At 40.6% G+C, this 21,327-nt stretch overlaps 1 protein-coding gene across 7 annotated transcripts in view; it reads left to right on the plus strand.

Moving 5' to 3' along the window:
- The first annotated feature begins 513 nt into the window (after positions 1–513).
- The window catches only part of RGS6 (regulator of G protein signaling 6), a 464,067-nt gene continuing 443,253 nt past the window's right edge, over positions 514–21,327 (plus strand). For 6 of the 7 annotated variants that reach the window (XM_090271080.1, XM_090271082.1, XM_090271083.1 and 3 more), the window contains exon 1: positions 516–992. The gene's annotated coding sequence lies outside the window, so the exon portion shown is untranslated. Of the gene's footprint in view, positions 993–21,327 lie in introns of all 7 variants that reach the window. The other variant, XM_090271078.1, reaches the window with a different exon arrangement.

Here is a 21,327-nt window from a genome sequence, read left to right on the forward strand (position 1 = left end):
GGTGTGAATGTCGAATCAATAGAAATGACGAGGTTAGTAACAATATCCCTGACGATCGTGGTGGCCCGTTTTAATTTAGAGGGCGCCAGCTACCCACGTCAGCGAGCTTCAAAGGCTATCGTGTAAACCACTCTGAACCAGGAATCCCGAAGACAAATCTGACGCCTATGAAGTTTCCAGACGCACCCAGCTCTTGAAACTGACGGAAGGAGCTTTCGTATCATTGAGCCAATCGCCAGTTTTCTCGGCGGCAGCTGAAGTGTCAGGCATTTCTAGGTTTTCTGTTTCTGCAGGCAAATCGCTGCCTGCATCTGCCGCGGCGCTGGGAACAGGTGAGCCGGAAGGCGGCGCGGCCTTGGGGACTCGCTCCAGCGCTGCGGCCCCGCCCCGCCCCGCCCGGAGCCGCTTGGGTCCCGGCGCAGGTGCCAGCGCCTAGGTGCGCGCGGCGCGGGCTGCAGCTCCGCTCCACACCCGACAGCGGGCGCCGCTGCAGCGGCTCCAGGCGGCGGAGCTGAGCCGCTTCGCGAGTTGGGGCAGCTCCGCCCGGGCGCCGGCTTCCCACAGCTGCGGGAGCAGGCGGGCGCTGAGGGGGCAGATCGACTTCTGCGGACCCCGCCAGTTTGGGGCGGGGAGAGGCGGGCGAGGGGCGAGCGCGGGGGAGCGCGGAGAGCGGGGCGGCCCCGAGCGCGCTGGAGACAGACGAGCGTCCCGCGCCCCCTGCACCATGCGACCCACCGCGCCTCCTCCCGGGCCCGGAGCTTCGCTCTCCGCTCGCTGAGCCCCCGCGCTCACCACCCCGGAAACTCGCAAAGACGAGGCGGGACGTTGGAGAGCAGCGAAGAGACTAACCCAGACGCCCCCTTCGCCCCTAAGAGCTGCGGATCCCCGTTTTCTGGGCTTCTCTAGCTTTACCATGGACCTGGTGCAAGCTTGGCTTTAGGACTAATTCAGAAGCCGGAGGGGGGAGTCAAGGCAATTCTTTGGTTGCTAAGGTAATTGTAGTTGTGACAAAAAACGGGCAAGAAACTAGTGGTGGCAAGGTGTTTTAAAACGGCATGCCCCCTACCCACCCCCCAATTCCTATGTGTGGATGTCATTTCATCATCGCCTGGGTGTAGATGCTGGTCTGTTTCAGATGCGTGATAGGTGTCGGGGGTGTGTGTGTGCAGTTTGGGACTGTAGAGGCACGGGCTTACGTAAGTGGCAAGGCAAGCTGGCGTGTGGACTTGTGTGGGATGGGTGCAGGTCTGCACAGAAATCCTGTTCCGGGGCGCCGAGGTGTGAAGCGCTCTCCGACTGGGACCAGCGTGCAGCCGGTAGTGCTTTTGGAGACTTCCAGTCTTTCCATGATTTGGGGGATCTCAGGTAGGGCAGCTTTACTTCAAAGGCAGACTGTAATTCACTTTTCCTCCGAATAAGCGCTCCCATTTGTGGTTTGGAGGCAAAGAAAGCCAGTGGTAGGGGTGGGTGTCCAGGTCTGGTTTTGGGGAGTTTGTGGCAGGAAAGGTAACCGAGGCATTGGCTCCTGGGAGGATGACAACTGGGAGTCTGAAGAGAGACCTCTATGTACAGTCACTGTCAGGCTGCGTAGAAAGTGGCCCAGAGAGACAGGGAAAGTGACCCAGAAAATTTAATTTTGTTCAGAATGAAAGCTGCTGTATTTTTTTTTTTTAATGTGATGGAGTAGGGAGTTATTATTTCTTTCTCTCGTTAAGAGGAGTGGCATTTCCATGCTACAAATTGAAGATATTTTGGATCTTATTGTTGGCTCAGAATTGTTCCCTTAGCATTTACTAGTGCTCAGGAACTGGATCTGCAGGTAATTTGTAATCAATACCTTTTAGCAGCCCCAAAGTGAAACTACCCAATAAGCAGTATTAGGTAAAGCCTAACATTGCGACCCTTTTCTTACCAGAAGGGGATGACAGGTGAAAGAATAAGAACTGGGCTTGTAAGTGTCCAAATGGGGTTAGAGACTGAGCCACAAGTGTGTGTGTTTTGTCAAAAAGTGGTAGACAGAAAGGTAGGTTTAGCTTAATATGTTCAACAAGGCTTTTATAGATGAATTTCCATAGGCAGATGGGTATTTCTATGGAGTGGGCACTGGGGAGTTGATGAGAAACTTTCTGTGAGTTGTATATTTTTTATGCTATTTATTCTTATTCTCCTTATGATTTTATTAATTTTGCAATGGATGGGACTCCCCTGTGAAACACAGTAAGTTGAGGACTCAGGAATTTGACACTCTTTGGAGATACACCTTTATAAGCAAAAGCTTGCATGCTAAACAGAAAAAACCAAGATGATAGATTTCTGAGTTCTCTGGTACTGTTGTCAAGCTAAATTGTTGTGTAAATGTGTAAACATTGCGGTATGCACATATATTCTCCCCTCCCCCTGCCAATAACTTATACTTTCTTGAAAGTGTCGGTAAATTCTAGAAATGTCAGCTACTAGGAGGTATTTTGATGGTGGAGGTAGCCGCTGGTGTTTCCTTTTTTGTATTCGTTACATTGGCTCTTGACTTCTCTGCCTCTTTTAAGAAACAAATTAACATCCACCAATATCTTCATGAGTTTTAGTAAAACAATGCTAGCTTTTCCTCAAGCAGCCGAATTTTCTTACCAAGTCAAACATTACAGCAGTGCTTTATGGCAGAAATGCCTCTTTACATGAGACATTTATTTATTTATTTATTTATGAATGATTAGTGGAGTAACATTGCCAACATAGGTATTTTTTAAATGAGGAAACATTTCTTGTGAAAGAAAAAACATTTTTAATTGAAGTCCAGTTGACATACTTTCATATTGGTTTCAGGTGTCCGACATGATGATTTGACATTTGTATGTACTGTGCTATGATCAATAAGTGTAGTTACCCTCTAAAAGAACATTTAGGAACATAAAATTTGCCAGTAATTTTGGATGTCTGATTGTCCACAGGGACAGAATTTTATGTGAAAGTAGGATCATTCTGTTTCTTATTTCTCTGATATTCTCCCGTGCATTTTATCCCCTGAACTCCTTGGACTTTGCCAGGAATTGCTGAACATTCTGTTTCGTGCCAGGGGTTAAATGTCAGGGAGATATGAGGAAGGAGCTCTATGTCACATCAACATTTTTTCAAAAGAGATGCCCTCAGAAATCTCAGGGCTGGGATTAATTTTCCTTTAGCCTCACAGTTAGCTTGTCTTAATTCATAATGCTTTGAACCTAGGAAAGCATTTAACCTCTTCGTTTTTAGTGCCAGCTGGAAGGAATATATTTACTGAACTTCATCTTCATTGTAACATATGGCATGATATAAATAATTACTACACACACACTGTCCTGCTGTATGGAGAGAAATAGAATGACAAAATAAGCCTTCGTGTTCAGTTATATGACTGTAACATTTCGAAAAAACAGTTTTACTTTTTTTTTTTAATTACCAAAGTAATATATAAGCATTGGGCAATGGTCAGGAAGCTACAAAGAAAAAAACGATTATTTGTAATTCTCCCACATATGGTGAACCGCTGTTGACATTTTTGCGTACTATATATTCTTCTAGACTTTATTCTGATCACATTATTCATTGGAATTTTACCCCCTCCCCTGCCCCCAAGTTTCAGATCTTGTAAATGGAACATGGATATGTGTAAAAGTTTGGAAAATTACTGCTAGTTTTCTGGGCGGTTTTGATAGATCAGGTTTTAATTTTTGTCAGTGGTCCTATTTTTAAAGAAAGTAGTTTCTCTGTTTATCTATTTTCTTTGAAAAGCAAGATTTGCACTTTGCGTCAGTAGTACTTGGGCCTCCCCCTAAGATTCGGGGATTAAAGCATCAGAAAAGAAATAGAATGTTGGCCACTCTGGGCAGGAGACCTCAGTTCTCTGGTTTCAATCCCTCCACCAACTCCTCATCCGGCCTTTGGTCTCTGGGCCTCTTTTTCCTCAAAGGGCAAATGACACTTTCAGATTTAGCTCAGTAAGCTAACCAGATTTTTGTTGTTTTGATGTTTGATGAGGATAATTTTTGTTTGAAATGGGCTTTTTAAAACACAGATGGCCGGGGTCACCCCAGAGTTTCTGACTCAGTTGGTCTGGAGTGGCACCTGAAAATTTACATTTCTAACCAGTCCCCAGTGATGTTGACTGCTGGTCTGGGGACCACACAGAGAACTATGTAGTAAGCCCCTTGGGGGCAGAAACACGGTTTCACTTTTCTTTTCATCCACCTATTGCATGCCCAGCAAAGTACCTACCTGCCAGTAGGCAGTCAGTAAGCTTTGGTTGAATCAATATCAGTTTCTCTACGGGGGGAAAACTTTCTGAACTAGTCAAGAGAAGAGAGATAACCATCCAGCATTTGGCACTATTAAGTCTATAATGAGAGTAATGGTCAGTCATGAAGCGAAGTTCTTCAAACTGCAAGAAAAGCAAAAACGCCCACAACTAGGTGGTTAAAATGAACATTAAACCTAATGAGTTACATTAAATAACAACTCAGAGTACCTGCTTGAGATGTTACAGACCACAAAGCTTATCAAATGCTTCACTGTTGCCTCCCTGAAGCAGTTCATTTTCTGCCACATCTACATTCCAGTACAGGGGGAGGGAGGAAATTCACTATTAATTACCCTAACTACCAAAGCAGCAGCTAAAGAAAGCAAGAGTCCAGACACCACCCCTTACACACACACACACACACACACACACACACACACACACACACACGGCAGAGCAATGCTCAGAGGACATTGAGGGGGTACATTTTACAGCTAGGAGAGTCCAGGGAGCTGAACTACCCCTCTTTTGGTCATCCTTGTGTGACTATTTTGTGCCTAGAAAATGAATCCTTCCTTTCTACTATGTGTTAGAAACATAGGGTGCAGCCATTTTTATGTATGGCAACCTTAAAAAATGTGTAAATATTTGAGTAGGAGCCAAGTAGCTGCTCATGTAATGGAAGCTACTCAAATGAGTTGTGGTAGAGAATAGTTGCCCTGGCTTTTCTAAGCACTTAGGTAAAACCATCAAAGGAAAGGCCATCTTTAAGCTCCCTTATTCACTAGTGTCCATCCTACCCAAGAGGCTATTTTCTTGCCCAGGGGGAAGTGCAGCAAGGCCTTCTGAAGTGAGAGCCCTGGGTGAATGGGAACTAGTGGTGACGCCCCCTTGGAAATAGTCAGGGCACCTGTGTCACACCGAGACTCGGCCAGCCCCAAGTCGTGACAGAGAACTGTGGTCAATAACTCTTCAAGTAGCACAAAAGGCCTCTTAAACCCTGTGAATTGTGTTTCTGAACCTCAATTTCCTCCTCTGTAAATGGGAATAAAAGCTATGAGGAGAAAATAGGGTCCTGTGTGGTGTACTGGGCAGAGGGGGCCTCACAACTCGAGAAGAAGGACCCTGCCATACCACACTATTTTCTAGTGATACTAATGATCTGTTGTTGGTTTACAGCCTCAGGAATTTCCTCAGTGAAACCAGCTCCCATACACAGAGGACAAAGAAAGAGGCAGACCACTCCAGATTGATAGGTGGCAGGTGTAATAATAAGTAAGGAAACATACCTATGAGGCTTGGGTGACTGTAAGAGTAGATTTCCACTCCTGCCCCCTAGAGTCTTAAAACTTTATATAGAGATGCCTATGTTGCAGATCTGGTCCCTGTTGGGGTATGTGCTAGAGGTGACCGATTGATGTCTCTCTCTCTCTCTCTCTCTCTCTCTCTCTCTCTCTCTCTCATCAATGAGCATGTCCTTGGGTGAGGATAAATTTTTTTTTTTAAGTTTATACAGAGGCCTTAATGGGGTTCAGTCACATATACTAACTAGGTGGTCTCAACAACACCTTACTGAGTCAAGGATGTAGTCTTGAAAATGTCTCCACTGTGGAAACAGTGGGCAGAACCATCATTCCAAACACAGGGGAGGGGCAAGGAGCTTCCAGTTGCTGGGATCCCGCTCTTGAGTTAACTGACGGTCACATCCTCTCAATGACTTCCTCCAGAAGGACTCCGTTGGGAAATAAGTATTTTGGGGTAATGGTTCCCCTCTTTCTTCTGTTCCTGAGGAACTCCTAAGTTCCTGGGAGAATCTTGCTCCATAGTTGTAACATTGGATTTGAGGAGGCTTGCAGAAAGCAAGTCACCCAGACACTGAGTGGAGAGGGTGGAGGGGGAAAAGACTTCCTTTGTGGTAGTCACAGATGTGTGTCACAGGAAGGAAGAGAAGTGAAGCATAGGGACTGCTGCTACATTGATATATCTTGGGCCAGACTGTGACCTACAGCTGGAACAAGGCCATGTGCTATTTTTTTCCTATTCCCTTGGTGTTTCTTACAGTTCTTGGCACATGGTAGGAGAGGATAAATGTTTGCTGAGTTATTCAGTTTCAGAGTGACAGCTATGGGTATGTGAAAGTGGGAGAAAGGGTGGACTTGTATTGGTGCAGCTGCACGGGCTGCTTCAGGAGCAGGTGTATGTATGGACTGGTCTGGGTGCAAGTACTTAAACAGGTACAGGTATGGATGGATGGACTGGTATGAGCGTGGTTGCACGGATGGGTACAAGTGTGCATGCAAATGGTTATAACCCCCATTCTTCTTGTTTGCTTGATTTCACCTCGCCAGAGCCATCACAAGTCCAGTTTTGTAATTATATATTAATGTTTGCCTTCCCCATTGGGCTGTGCTCTGTTTTTTTTAAAACCATAATTTTATCCTGTCCTAGTACAAAGCTACACACATAGCAAATTAGTTTCTAAACAAAAAGTTGCCCACACTACAAAACTATGGACTTGTCATATAGCCGTGGACTGATCTTATGAAATAACAGCACTTGTAAAGCTTTTTGCAAATCAAAGCCTTTTAAGAAGAATTTGGTAATTTTATTCCCAGATGAAGAAACCAAAGCTGAAACACATGTTCAGCACTTGCTTGATGTTAGATAGTTATTGAAAAGAGAAAACAAGATTTAAACTCAGCTCTTATTTGGACCCAAGTCCTGAGTCTCTCTGATATATCACAAGGTGGCAAATAAACAGAAACTCTACCCTTGAGATAATTGTTTCAGTTGTCTTGGAAATGATAGAAATAAACAGAGATTAACAATAAAGGATATTAAGTGAAAAAATGTGTGGAATTTTATACGTCAGATTAGATGGCAAATAGATGACAAAGATAGTAAATACAGTTCAATTCAGAGAGAGAACATTCTATAATCAGATCTGGAAGAGGCTGGCTTTGGGAAATAGAAATTTCATGGGAGAAGAATAACAACAAACTTTTCAGGTGAGAGGTATTGATAATAATTGGTTATTAAAACAATTATTGTTTGCTTTCAGAGTAAGAACCACATTTTCTTGAAACATGAGACCCTCTGACCCATTTTGGATAGAGACACTTTCCTTTCTTTCTAAAAGCCCAACAGCTGCCCATGTGCTGTTGAGTAGCATCAGGCACTGGATCCCAGAGTTGGGCAGCAATAGAGCTGGGTGAGAGCCGTGTTAAAGCAGAGTATGCACCGCTCAGAAAGCCCTGTTGTTGCCATGCGTTGGTGATCATTAGCAACTAATTCCAATTAGAAAAATGCTGTTGTAGATCTACACTGCCCAATCCAAATCAAACACTTGTTACAGCTGACTTTGTTTTTTCTGTCTGTGAGCTCTCTGGAAGAGAGACAACAACTTTTAAAAACGTTCAGTGTATTTTTCTCTTAAGCTGCTACGTAAATGCTACTGCGTTCAGATTTCAAACCAAGCGGGAAGATGCCATTTTATTATTTTGTGGTCTATACATCCTACAACAAACACTAATCCAGCAGCTGATCAAAATAGAAAGTATGCATTCACAAAGAATAAATTATTGATTATATTTTATATTTTTTAAGGGGAAGGCACTTTAACATTCAGAATGGCATGTAGTTTAGGGGCTTGGCGTCTAGTTTCTGTCCATAGCCAGGGGTGTGTGACATTAGACAAAGAAGCATCACACTACTGACCTGCATTCTTGCCTGATGCAGAAGAGGGCTGAGAAACTGTGATTGCTTTGAGGGCATTACTGAAAGAGAGAGTATTCCTGAAAACCTCTGGTTTAGTCAACCTTTAGTCTAGGGGATAGTAGGAAGGGGGTACTGGTCTCAGATCTCCACTGCTCTTCCTTGCTCCTTGCCCTGCTTGTCCACATTGGTAGTACGTCCAAAGAACTTTTCTAGAAAATGATGATCAGATATGACTGTTGTCAAGAAGTTTAAAATTACGTTTGTGTGTGTGTGGGTGGGGAGATGGAGAAACAGAATGTAGTAAGACAGGCACATATAGATGGAATGAGGGAGGGGTTACTTCCCACTGAGAGACTTCATTGAAGAGGCTGAATGGTTGAGCTGGACACTGGAGGACCAATCATTTTGGTGGCAAGAGTATGCTTGAGGCACTTTAGTGTTTGTAATAAGACAGAGGTACAAAGAATTTTTAATACCTCCCACTGAGAGCCAGGTCCTTAAAATCCTTTCAGGCAGGAGAGCTCTGTTGATGAACTTAAAACTAAAGGGGAAACAGGGATAAGTGAAATGTATGTTGCAAGCAAAATTGTTTAATAAATATGTTTACTGAAAGAAAAAATGAGAAAACAAAGTTGATTATGAGTGGCATTTACCTCACCTTATGGTGGTAATAGAGGATGTGCCACAATGAATTTATAGTTACTTCTTACTGTTTCTCAGGATATCACTCCCCTGCAGTGAAATACTTTTTGATGATTTTGCTACATTACAGTCAATGTACAATTTCCATGCAAATGGGCATTTCCCCCCTCTGTTCCAATGTTCAATGCCTTTTAGACTTTCCGACTGAGAGGTTGACCACTGATGCCTGGATCTCCCTGTGGTTCAAGGGTAAAGTGAATAAATCTTGGGATATACTTAATATAACTTTCTTGGCATGACTGATTAGGAAGTTCTCGGCTATCTCACCCCAATGTATAGGGTATTTTAGCTTCACGCCAAGCTGTTATCAATTCCAGGTTTTCATTTCTTTGGCTTCCTTCAGCTTGTAAAAGCATCTCAGCAAAAAATACTTTCCTTGCCTCCTATCTACCTTAACTCCCTCCCCCACTTAAAAGATCTGTTTAAATCCCCAGTTTCTTATATTTTCTAATTGCCCTTAACCAGAGCAACCAGTTGGCTCTCAAAAGTATATTTGGAAGTGGATTTGTTTAAGTTGCTTTGCTTATTGGAAATTCTTGGTGGGGGAGTTTCCTGTGGTTGAGATTGGTCATGTTGAAATGAACAGTGATTGACAAGACTAGAAATGCAAATTAGGGCCAGTCTACTGAGGAACTTAATGATGGTGGTGGTGGCGGTGATTTGGGGCTCTCTTGGATGTGGACAAAAAGAAAAAAAAAAGACCTGAACTAAAGCAAAATTCAAATCAACTCAAGCAGAAAGAAATTTATCTGACTCATATATCTGGAAATTCAGACATGGATGGATCCAGGGTCTTAAATGATATCTTAGCACTTTTACTTGATTCCTCATTATCTTGATTTCCCCCTTCCCTAACACTAGAGAAAAAGTCTATGGTCATTAATATCTCCACTGTTACATCCTTTCAACACAGGGATGGGATGTTTTTTCTTACAGTGTCCTTATCCCAGTCTCAGGGAAGGACCCTGATTAGTCCTGATTAGAGTCAGATGTCTACCTCGATCCAATCAGTGTGTCCAATGATACAGCATATTCTGTCCAGGATAGTGCGCAGTCCCATCCTTCCTTATCGGAAGAAGCAAATTTGATAGCAAAAAATATACTGGGTGACCAGAAACAGTTATTGTGTCCATCTTCTAAACTGGTTGAAGGACTTTGGCTTTGTTTCCTGGGCAGTGGAAAGTTATTAAGAATGAATGCAGAGTATTCCAACCACTCTGGAATATTTTATAAGAGTCGGGAGACTTTTACTATCCAAAATAAAGCTTTTGGATAATATGAGGCATTCTGTCAATGCTATGTTTCTAATCTCCTTTCGCTTCTATACCAGCTCTTTCATTCAATGATTATTGCTTCTGATCTATGCACAAACATCAGGGTGAGTGTATATAGTGGTGACAGACTACCTCTGGCTCCTCCACCATCCCTGTCACCATATGCCGACAATTATGTAATTTTTTTGCGTTTCTCTTTCTGAGATGACTGAAGTGCCACCTTGCAAACTAGAGATTCTGTATCCTTCTTCCAGAATATTTACACTATTCTCTCTTTAAACATAGAATTCTATTGTCTGTTATATTTACAGAAAAATACATGAATCATTGCCTAATGAATTTTAAACACCAAAGACATCCATTCTCTCAGAATATTACCATCTTCTCAGAAACTACCTCATGTGCCCTCCCAGTAACTACACACTCCCTTTCCCCTGGTGTGACTACTAACCTGATTTCTATCACTGTGTGGTCTCATTTTTGAAATATATGAAATACTTATGGAAGTATATGTATATACCTTTTTTTGGAGTGTTTTATGCACAACACTGTTTGAAAGAGTCATCCATGTTGTGATGTGTAGCAATAATTTATTCATTTTATTGCTGTATAGCAATCCACTTTGTAATATTTCACCAACTGTTTATTCATCTACTGTTGAAAGGCATTTGGGACATATCTAGTTTAAAGCTACTATGAATAACATTGCTATAAACTTTTTTGTATGTGTGTTCTGGTGTGTATATAAATGTATTTTTGTTTTGTATACACCTAAGACTAGGTTGATGGGACATGGAATATGTATGTTCAACTTTAGCAGGTATGTCCTTACAAAGAGTTTTCCTAAGTGGTGTAGCAATATTTACTCCTATTATCAGTTTTGAGTGTTTCAATTTCTCTATATACTTGTCAACACTTGGGATTGTCGAACTTTTGAATTTTAGCCTTTATGGTGGGTGTGTGGTAGTGTCTCATTGTAGTTTCAATTTGCCCTAGTAACTAATGATGTTGTGCCTTTTAAATATGTTTTTTGTCATTTTTATTTAATCTTTTGTAGTCCCTATTCAAGTTCATTGCCCATTTTTCAATTGGGTTGTCTATCTTTTTCTTAATGATTTGTAGGAGTTTCCCTTTTTTAATGCAAATATTTTTAGCAGTCATGTGTATTTAAAATAGCTTTTCCTATTCTGTGGTTTGACATTTCACTTTCTTTTGATGAATAGGAGATCTTACTTTTAATGTAATCTAATATATCAACTTTTTCCTTTATGCTTATTTTTCTCTGTGTCTCCTTAAGAAATTTTTACCTATCCAAAGGTCATGAAGCTATTCTCCCAATTTTCAGAAGCCCTCTTGTTCTGCCTTTTATCTTTAGGTAAAAAAATCCACATGAGGTTGATTTTTATCTGTGACAGAAGGAGGAGAACCATATTTACTTTATTTAACCATATGTACAATTTATCCAATTAACCCAGCATTAGTTATTGAAAAATATCTTCTTATCCACTGCTTTGAATTGTCACCTTTGTTATATATCAGGTGATCATTTATATGTCAATCTCTCCCTGCTTATTCATTGTTTAATTTTCCTATTCTTATACTGACACCACACTGTCTTAATTAATATAGCTTAATAATAAGTCTCGACCCTCCAGCTATGTTCTTACTTAAGAATAGTTTGGTTATTTTTATCCATTTGCTTACTATATAAATTATAAAATTATCTTTTGATGGGATTTTGATTGGGACTGTATTAAATCTCTAGCCAAAATTAATGTCTTTAGAATGTTGATTATTTCAATTCATTAATATGTTATATACCTTTATGTATTTGGATCTTTCATTTCTGTTAGTGCTTTGTATTTCTCTATGTTCTAAAGGTATTGTACACCTTTACTGAGATACATTTCTAGTATTTAAAGTTATTTTATACTATTATAAGTGATAACTTTTAAAAACATAATTTCCAATGGTTTGTAGTGGGTATATACAATCAATTTTTGTATTTGACTTTGTATCCAGTGATTTTGCTAAATGCCCTTATTAATTCTAATAGCTCCATGTAGGTTATTACAGATTTGCCATGTATACAATCAAATTATTGGCAAAACAGGGTTTACTTTTTCCTTTGTAATAATCGTGCCTTTTATTTCATTTTCTTGCATGTTGCATTGGCTAAGACCTCTAATATACTGTAATGGTGAATAGAAGTGATCGGAGTGGGCATCCTTGTTTCATCCCTAATCTCAGTGGGAAAGTTTTCAAAGTGTGACTATTAAATATTATGGGTGCTGTGTTTCATACATATCCATAATTAGATTAAGCAGTTCTCTTACATTCAAAATTCACTAAGATTATTTTCATGAACACGTGTTAAGTTTGACCAAATGGTTAAAGCAATAGTTGTATGAAATGTCTGGCTCACCTCCTTCTTTCACCTTTCCTCTTGGATCTTGGTCCCATATATACTCATTGCCTTGGGGGCTCTCTTTTTAAAATTGTATCAAACTTTTCTAGTTTTTGAGGGTTGTTCTGTTGTAAGTTAGACCCTCGTTGTAGGAAGTGGTGCATTCTAATTATACTATGTTTGTCTACATAATATGAATAAAACTGTAACAGAAGACCCTCAGAAACCTATTCAATTGTTATTTTTGACCTTTATTGCTTCTGCCTGATGAGCTTTATGAATATATCTTTTTTGCTATTGTCTGTTATCTCCAGCAGAGGAAAAGCCTACTGTTGCTGCTCCAAGTGCATGCCTCTTGGATCATAGAAGAGATGCACTGGTATTTAAAAGCCTAGGTTTAGGGGAAAAAGACACTGATTTTACCTGTTCTTTTAAAAATGAAGACAGAAAACAACAAAATTTCAAGGACTAAAGCTGACATTCTTTTTTAAAAGAGCCAAGAGGAGTGCCTTTCTTCTTGGGTCCCCTGGGAACACGTCATCCTCTTTATCTCTTAGTCATCCCCGTCTTGTGTATAAAAATTGGCAAAGCTTTCCTGTCACTCCTACTTCTTCTCTAGCAGTCATGCAATCTTTCATGTAAAATAAAAGAATAATAAAATGTTACTTCTGCAGTCCCTAGAGTCAGTAGTACTAGTATTAGTACTAGTAGGTCTAAGTAGGTCTAATACTACTTAATAATAAGTCTTGACATCCAGTAGTGTATGTCCTCCAGCTATGTTCTTATTTAAGAATAGTTTGGCTATTCTTAACCATTTGCTTACTATATAAATTTTAAATTTATCTTAGAACCCATACTTACAAAATGCAAGTTCTCTCATGTGAGAGGAGAGGCATTTAGGATCTCAAGACCCAAATTCGAATTCAGGCTCTATTACTAACTAGCAAGATGACATGACAATATAACTCAGTCTCTCCAGGCCTTAATTTTATCCTCTGAAAAATTAGGTGATTGGACTTGTGAAGGGAACACAAAATTATTATTTTTTAATTTATGCTTTTATTTTCACATAACCTTTTATGTAAAGGACCAAATAGTGAATATTTTGAGCTCTGTGGGCAATATGGTCTCTGTTACAACTACGCAATTCTGCTGTTATAGCATAAAAGCAGTCATAGACAGTAGGCAAACAAATGGGAGCTTATTTATAAAATATTATGGACACAGAGATTTGACTTTTATATGGTTTTCATGTGTTATAAAATATTACTCTTTCAAAATTAAAAATTGGAAAGACATTCTTAGCTCATAGATGATACAAAAACAGGCAGCAGACTAGACTTGTCCCTCCAGCCCTAGTTTGCCAGTCTTGAACTATTGATTGTCAAGAGTGACTCTGGAACTCTATGTTAGACATTGATATGGTAGTATTTTTTAAAAATATTATTTTTTGTTTCCCATGAACATTGTCCAAAAGGGTCTTACTCCTTTCTCTTAGATGAATTAAGAAATAGTAAATAGAAGATTTTATTTTTCCTTCATTTATTTCTTCCTTGATGTTTGTTCTTTCTTTCTGTGGACCCAAGTTTCTGACCTATATAAAAGAAGTTTTGCCTGAAGAACTTCTTTTAGCATTTCTTGCAGGGCAAATTTACTTAGAGAACTTGGTCAGCTTTTGTTTGTCTGAGAAAGTTGGTGTTTTTACTTCACTTTTGAAGGATAGTTTCACTAAATATAGAATTCTAGACTTTGGCTTTTTCTTGAAATGTATTTTGAAATATATTTCAAGTATTTCACTCCACCTTCCCCCCGGTTTCTTTCAAGGTTTCCTCTTTGTCTTCGATTTTCTGCAGTGTTTGTTTTTGGGTTTTTTTTTTTAATCCTGATTGGTGTTTTCTGATCTGCCTGGATCTGGTTTGGTGTATATCATTAACTTTACAAAGCTATCAGTCATTATTCCTTTGAATATTACTTTTACTGCTTTTTCTCTTTCTTTTTCTGCTGTTGTAATTACACTTAGGTTAGTTACATTTTTGATATTGTACTGTAGTTCTTGGATATTCTTTTCCACTTTTTAAAAATTCTTTTTCTCTCTCATTTACGAAGTTTCTATTAAAATTCACTGATTATTTCCTTGGCCATTTTGAGTTTACCAATGAGCATTTTTAATTGGTCACAGTGTTTTTGACTTGTAGCATTTCTCTTTTTAAGGATTTCTTTAAAAAAAAAGTTTCTGTCTCTCTGTTTTAATTACCACCTACTTTTCCCATTAAAGCCCTTAACATATTTAATCATAGTTATTTTGAATTTCCTTTCTCTCTCATTTTTAAATCCTCACCTAAGGATTGAGACACACACACACACACACACACACACACATCAATGTATGAGAAACATCAATCAGTTGCCTCACATATGAACCTGCAACCTAGGTATGTATATGCCCTGACTGGGAATCAAACCCGCAACCTTTTAGTATACAGAAAGACGCTCCAATGAACTGAGCCACTTGGCTAGAACTGAATTTCCTTTCTGATAATTTCAACATCTGTTCATATCTGAGTCTGGTTCTGACGACTGCTTGAAAGCCAAACATGATGTGTCAGATAACAGGAGCTGAGATAACTAGGCCTTTAGTGTGGCTTTTTATTTAATTTGGCTGGGAGTTGGGCTGTGTTTAATGTTTGCTGTGGCTGTAGGTGCCAGAAGCTTAAAATTCCCCTGTTTTAGTCTCCTCTCTTGACTTTAGGTTTCCTAAGTGCTCCTCAAAGACTTTGTATTTTGGAGGTCTTTTTGCTGTAATTCACTGTGTTATACAAGAGCCCCATTGGTGTGGTGGGATGAGGAGAGGAGAATTGTTCTATAACCTTCTAGTGCAAAGCAAAAGTAGAGCAACTTTTCTTAGGTAAATGCAGCAACAGTTCCTCCATTGCAATAGGAGGGAAGACCAAGAGCAGGATGGTTTAGGTGAGGCTGCCTCGGGAGGAAAGACTTGCCTTCTGCTGGCTCCCATTTCTTCAATGGAGTTTGAAGTGACCCCATCAACTAAGACTGTGTGCAAAGTGTGAACAAGCAGAAGGTAAGAGATAACCAATCCAGAAAAGGAGGTCAGACTTGGTAGGAAAACATTTTAGATTTGGTGGGCAGTATTGATTAACTCATTTCAAGTTTGTGCTTATGAATTTAAAATGCCACTAGTCAGCCTGGTTGTGTAATTTCCTCCTTACCCCTACCCCCACCCCCACCCCAAAGTGTTCAACTGCTTGGATGTGAGCTTGGATATTCGGGTATTGTGTGGATATTGTATGGTTCTGTCAATGTGGGAGATCTGCCAGGAGACATGACACAGAAAGTGGGAGGTGAGGGAGTGAAGGATATTTGCAAGGGAGCTATTGAGTGATTGATTATAATGAGCCAATGAGAGAAGGAAAAAAAAAATTAAAGTTGTAGGCTGACTGTCTAAATAACTTAGAAGAATGTTTGCAGTGAATGTAGAGTACCTGAGCTGTAAAGAGGGGAGGTAGGTACGGTAGGCCCTCTGAGGTGGGACAGGCACTGGTGATGATAAGGTTCAGCACGTGCCCAGGGGAGGCAGTGGCTGGAGAGGAAGCATGAAGGAAAAGGGCTCAGGCAAGGAAATAAAAAGCATGGAGAAACCAGGCTTGCAATTAGGTCTTTGATTCTGATGTTCCAGTTACTGAGGTTGACTAAGGGCTGGAGTAAACCTCTGAGAATTGGAACCAGAACCTGAGTCTTCAGGAAATGAAAGGGCATAAGCAGGAGGGATGCAGGACACAGGTGATGATGGCTAGGAAAGGGCATAGCCTGGTGATCAGAGTTTTACAAGAGCAGGGATCTGGGTAGGAGGATGGGAGGGAAACCATTTAAAATAACAATGGACAGCTGGGAAGATGCTTACTTTCCTTCCTGGTCTTGAAATATGTGAAGGGAGAACAAAGGTGTAAGGGGGGATGAGCTTGCATGAAGCCAGATTTCCATTAAGGTCACAGAAGGTCAAAGTTCAGAGAGAAGGTAGAAGGACATAGCGGGTATACCGTATGCGAAAGAAGAGCTCAAAAGGCAGAAAGAGTCCGTGGGGAGTTGGCAGGGTCTGAGAGTGTCCAGAGCATGTGGAATTCAGAGCCCTGGTAAAAGGAGGTGCCTGGGTGGACTTGAACTTCAAGCAGCGGTTGTATTAAAAGAGCTAGGAGGCATATCACATGGCCAAGCACATCCTGTTATGTGAAGAATGTTCTACTTCTCCCTCCCAGCTTAATTTTTAGGATTACTGTTTAATATAAGGAATGCAAAAATATTTTTCTTTATAAATGGCTTTGGTAGATTAGTTTGTTTGGACTGTCAGACAGCTGTGGCAACCCAGAGAGAATTGCGCTTATTTATATGTCTTAAGATAGACTGGGTATGGGAAACTCAACTTCACTGATGCACTAGGAGTTAGAAAGAAAACACCACAAAGTAGTTGAGGACCTACTGTGTACCAGTTGTTCTATGTACCAGTAGTATCTGCTCCTGAGTACTTTATAGTATGTAGATGCTAAGCATTTTATATTTAGGTATAAACTTAAATTGTGTATATTTACACAATTTTGTTTTAAGTTCTTTATATAGATTATTTTACTGGATACCAAGGCTGACATATTGTGAAGTCTGTGGGCACTGGAGTCAGCCCTGAGTTTGAATTTTAGTTTCCTGACCAACAAACTGTGCTACTTTGGGCAAGCTACCTATGTTCTGGAGCCTCAATTTCCTCATCTGTAGGGTAGGAATAATAACACCCACTTGCTACAGTTGCTGTGAGGCACTGCCTGGGTGATTTGGATGAGCCAGCAAGGCCGAGCACCATCAATATAAATAAGCATAGCAGGAAGTTGCTCATGGTCACACAGCACTTAAGTAGAAAGGCCAGGCTTGAGAGCCAGTTCTTTGATACCATGACCCTTGCTTTACACATTAAAGTGAGTTGTTGCTTAAATGCAAGGGAAGTTAAAGGAGCCCAACTTCAGCATGACTGCAACCTGGAACTGGAGGGAGGGATCAGGTGAAGAGAAGGCAGGCTCCATGGAATCGAGGTCAGTGGTTCATAACCATAAATCTCTAGGGACCACCTTAGGTTGACTGGATTAGAATTTCTGGAGCATGGGAACCAGGAACATGTACCTTTAGAATCTCCCCAGGTGATTTTGAGACTGCTAATCTGGTTCAGGCCCTTGGATCAGCTTTTGGGAACCACTGGATTCTAACTCAAGTCCTGAAATGATCAAGGAGTTATATCCCAATAAAAGACTGGGTGCCTGGTATTGCCACCAGAATTGTCCCCTGGGGATTGAGCTCGGTCACCTTGCTTTAAGATCTTTGTGCATTACCTGAAACAGACACTCGGTCTGTCATTGGACATCTGAACTTTGAGCATATAGAAAATTTCAAGTTGGCAGTCTCTGCTGTAACAGGAGGAGTTATTTGTTCTTTATAGCTGTTTTCTTCCTTCTTCCCCCTTGAGGTTCCTGCCCACTCAGCCTGATTAGAACTATATAAACAAGCTTGTACTACTGAGCTAGCACACATCTTGTAAATTTTTTTCTGAAGTGCTTAACATTGCCAATGTCAGAAGAAAATCCATTGAGTTTTAATGGGCTGAGGCAAACAATGTAAATTTGATATAATACGGAGGAGAGGAAGTAACATCAACAGAATTCTTATTTGGCCGCATAAATATTCAGACTATATTACAGTCAGCACTTGATTACTTCTCCTAGACATTTTCCTGAATAGGACTTTGAGGGTTGGGCACTAACAGTGGCAGGAGTGACATCTTAAGGCTTTTAGCTGCATGTGATAATGATTGTAATGGCGTTGTAGTGTAATTGTCGTGGTCTGTCTCTTAGTTGGGTATCAGTATTTCCTGAGGAGCTTGGTAAACTGCTGTTTGCGTCATCCCGTATGCACCTAGTCAGAATATCTGAGGGTGGGGAAGGGCTTCTCCAGTGATTCTGGTGCAGGAGGCCTGGGAAGTTCACTTGGCCAAACACTGGTGGAGAACGACATTGCTCATCCGTTTCTACATTCATTTGTTGCTAGGGATTTACATGACTTACTTTATTCTCTCTTCAAAAGCAACCTTGCAAAGTAGAGGGTTCTCATCTTCCAGGCGAAGAGCTGAAAGCTTAGGCTTGGTGTGACCTTGGTGTGACCAGAGCTGAGGATGCAATTCCTGGTCTGACTGCCAAGCCCCTTCCTTTTCCACATCATTGGGTCTTTCCTATCTGCTCTGCTCAGCATTGCTATCTGCTGGACACTGGGCTTTGATTGCTGTAAAGAAGCTGTCATTACAAAGGAAAACACCTGGCATTTATTAGAACTGTGAGCCACAAATGCAGTAGAAGTTTGGAGTAAATTGCAGTCCCGACTTTCAAAAGATTTATTAATCAGAGTTTGAGTCAGAGGTGCTCAATTGTTCTGCTATTCAAAGGGTCTCTCCTCACTACACTTCCCACCCTCCCACACATTCCTTCTTACCTAAATTGCTCATGGGTTCCAAAAGTGGATTCCTGCGTTCAGAGCTGATCCATACTGATAAACCCTGGGAAAATCTTCACGTGTGATTCCATACATAGGTCTTTGGTGAGAAAGAACCCTTTTGTTGGGCAGTTTTAATGCCTTATTATCTAGGTGAGTGTTCCAGAAGGAGTATACTTGCATCTTGGTAGAATCTTATCAGTTCCATTATTTATTTTAAAATATTTGAGCACCAACTGTGTTCCAGGCCCTGTTCTAGGTGCCAGGGATAGGGAGCGAACCCCATTGACAAAGACTCTGCCCAGGCAGAACTGGCTTTCTAGTGGAGAAGACCCCTGATGAGTAAGTACACAAAGTCATCAGTCCAGATGGGTGGGAGTCCCTGTTACTTCACTCTCCACATTGGGCTGTTCTCCCACTCAATCTCCTTGAGATCAGATCATCTTTTTTTTTCTTGAGTGTCCACTTCTAGGTCTTCAGATGCCTATGCCTGATTATCACCTAGACTCCAGCGTCCTTTTCTGCCGCTCCCAGACTCCTGTTTGTCCTCCTGCTCTGGTCTCAGTTGCCCCTTCCTCCTGTTCTGTGTTATCATAACTGAACACCATATGCCACAATGTTCTACTTTCGTGGACATGTCTGTTACCACTCCTGGACTCTGAATGCTTTAATGAGAGCATCTGCGTGTGATTTATCTTTATATCTCCAGAGCCTAGCATGGAGCCTTGTGAGTGGATGCTCTGTGTTTTCTCCAAGAATAAGTGTTGAGTCCTATGGCACCTAGTAGTGGGTGGAGGTATTACAGGAGTTGCTTCAAGGGGAGGAATGCTAAGTCTGGAAAAGAAAGCTTACCCCCATTTCTGTGATTTTTTGAGAAGTTCAGCATGAGCACTGTTGTGAATAGAGCCATTGGGCTAGGATATAGGGAGTGATGGAAAAAATGTGGTGTGTAATATTCTGAAGAGCCTTTGAAGGAAATTTAGAAGTTTGCAGTTCTGAGCTCTAGGTCAAAACTGGAGGGAATACTAATGATGCTGGGTTTTATAGCTAACATCCAGCTGGGGTGCAGAGAAGCAGTGGCTTGGCTTGGTTCCAGCAGTTATTGAGTTGTTGACCAGGTAGGGGAACCAGGCCTCCCAGTTCAGAAGGCTTTCCACTATGCTGGGACTGAAGTTTGTGGCAGATAAGGAAACAAAGGCACGGAGGGGTGAAGAAGTAACTTGCCCCAGATCACACAGCTAGTAAGTGGTAGAGCCAGGATCCAGAAGTAGATCTGTGTGATGACAGAGGCTGATTTGTAACCACTAAAGTATCCTGTCTCTTCTTGGAGGCTCTGAAATGCATGGTCTTAACACATTTTAAGTTTTCCTCTTTTGTTAGTTTTACACTAAAATAGGAAAATAATATCAACATGTTTCCTTTCTATTGAAATGTAGTTGTGTGTTTTCAGAAAAACATTCACATGATTCAGTTATTAAAATTATATACTATGTGTATATACATGCAGTATACATAAATAACGAAGGTTTTGTTTTTTTCTGCTACTAAATTTAAAATATTCCTATTTCTATTGTACTTCATTTAAAAATAAGTATTTTATACTATATTGTAATGATTGAAAATCTATTCCATGAATGAACACTAGCTTTGTAGCGAATGAATTTATTCAGAATATCTTTACCTATGTAGGTTTTGCGTCCCATTCTCTCTAACAACTGCTAGCATAAGGACTGGAAAGCATTTTAGAAATGATTCTTTCTAGATACAGGAGAGGTAAATGACTTGCTTCAATTTCAAAATGAGTTGATGGAGGAATGAAAACTAGAAGCTTTTCTACTACATTCTAGACTCGCTAAAATTCCTGACTGCATTCACTTAGCAGTCTAAAGTCCAGATCCTGGCACATCAGCCTGTTTTAACACACAGAAATATTTCTGTTGGGGGGCAGGGAAGAGAGTCAGGGAAAGGCAAAGGGAGCACTGACATGATTGTTTCTAGGTCATTTCAGACCTTACTGTTATAACACAGTTTTCTAGGTGGAAGATAATGTGCTCATTAAAGTGAAAGTGTTCGTTTTAAAATGAAGCAATAGGAACTCAAAATGGCTCTGTTACATAGACAAATGAGCATACATGAATGGACTCAATTCTTGTTTTTCATGCTTAGTCATATTCTATATTAAGGCAAAGGAGTAGGTAAATAAATAGTTATTTATGAATAAAACAGTGTGTTCTTCATTTAACTTTAAAAGCCACTCATCAGAATAATAATCACTATATTCATAGAAATTCTGATATTGCCATGAGTAGAAATAATAGAATGATGTTCTTTATCGCTTCATGTAGTCTAGCTTTGAAAATGCACCCTAATTCATGAATGATGAAGAAAGCAACCAACGTTATACAAATAGGATACTTTGGGTA

This window comes from Furipterus horrens, unplaced genomic scaffold, assembly GCF_987537825.1.
Source record: "Furipterus horrens unplaced genomic scaffold, mFurHor1.1.pri manual_scaffold_3, whole genome shotgun sequence".
In the NCBI taxonomy this organism is placed as follows: Eukaryota; Metazoa; Chordata; class Mammalia; order Chiroptera; family Furipteridae; genus Furipterus; species Furipterus horrens.